Raw genomic sequence first — 1,506 nt, 5'->3', positions numbered from 1 at the left:
TTTCCTGCCTGCACAGTGCTGGATGGAAGAACAGGTCCCTCCACAGCAGCTCCAACTGTCAGTACACGGTAGAAGGGGGTGGGGAGGTTGTAAACCGACTGAGTCTTCTATTAAGGGACACAGTCTGCGCTGACAAGGGGTCTCCCTTTGCTGAAAGCGCTGTGTGTGGGTTGGCTCTGATCTCTGTGTCTCTCTTGCCGTTCTTGGGGGGGAAACTCTGCCTGCCCCCACCTGTGGGTATGTGTGGAGTGTTTGGTCTCCTTTAGCTATGTCCAGCGACACTGTGTCATATGCTGCAGAGGATTTATCCTCCCAGGATGATCCCATTCCATGTAATCAGGATAGCACTGGTTTAGCACAGATACCAGCAAGGGAACCAGAGTGGTTTCCCGCTATCAAATCTTGGATTTCTCAGATTAATCAGATTAATCTGCAACCCAGGTATTACAGAGCTCTATGGCAGTATGGCCTGGTTCTGGTACCTCAGGATGCCCCATTATATATCCCCACAAAAGTGCGCTTGTGCATGTCACACAAGACGACACGGATACCGATTCTGACACTACAGATGGTGATGGGGATGTGTTGCGGGGGTCCACATCTCTTGTAAATGGGGTGCAATTGTTGATAGAGGCTATCAGGGATGTGTTAAATGTTAATGATACCACACCTAAGCAGGTTGAGTAGGCTTTTTTCACTGAAAATAAAAAAGCCTTGCTAATCTTCCCTGCGTCAAAGGAATTGAATGCTATATTTGAAAAAGCATGGGTAAACCCTGAGAAAATATTCCAGATCCCTAAAAGGGTCCAGGTGGCATTTCCTTTCCCTGAGGAGGATAGGAAAAAATAAGATTTTACTCACCGGTAAATCTATTTCTCGTAGTCCATAGTGGATGCTGGGGACTCCGTAAGGACCATGGGGAATAGACGGGCTCCGCAGGAGACTGGGCACTTTAAGAAAGAATTAGGACTACTGGTGTGCACTGGCTCCTCCCTCTATGCCCCTCCTCCAAACCTCAGTTAAGGAAACTGTGCCCGGAAGTGCTGACATTACAAGGAAAGGATTTTGGAATCCAGGGTAAGACTCATACCAGCCACACCAATCACACCGTATAACTTGTGATAACATACCCAGTTAACAGTATGAACAACAACAGAGCATCAACAAACGGATGCCAACATAACATAACCCTTAATTAAGCAATAACAATATACAAGTATTGCAGTAGAAATCCGCACTTGGGACGGGCGCCCAGCATCCACTACGGACTACGAGAAATAGATTTACCGGTGAGTAAAATCTTATTTTCTCTAACGTCCTAGTGGATGCTGGGGACTCCGTAAGGACCATGGGGATTATACCAAAGCTCCCAAACGGGCGGGAGAGTGCGGATGACTCTGCAGCACCGAATGGGCAAACACAAGGTCCTCCTCAGCCAGGGTATCAAACTTGTAGAATTTAGCAAAAATGTTTGAACCCGACCAAGTAGCTGCTCGGCAAAGCTGT

This window comes from Pseudophryne corroboree, chromosome 1 (genome assembly GCF_028390025.1).
Source record: "Pseudophryne corroboree isolate aPseCor3 chromosome 1, aPseCor3.hap2, whole genome shotgun sequence".
Lineage (NCBI taxonomy): Eukaryota > Metazoa > Chordata > Amphibia > Anura > Myobatrachidae > Pseudophryne > Pseudophryne corroboree.
Note: the sequence above shows the minus strand (reverse complement) of the source record.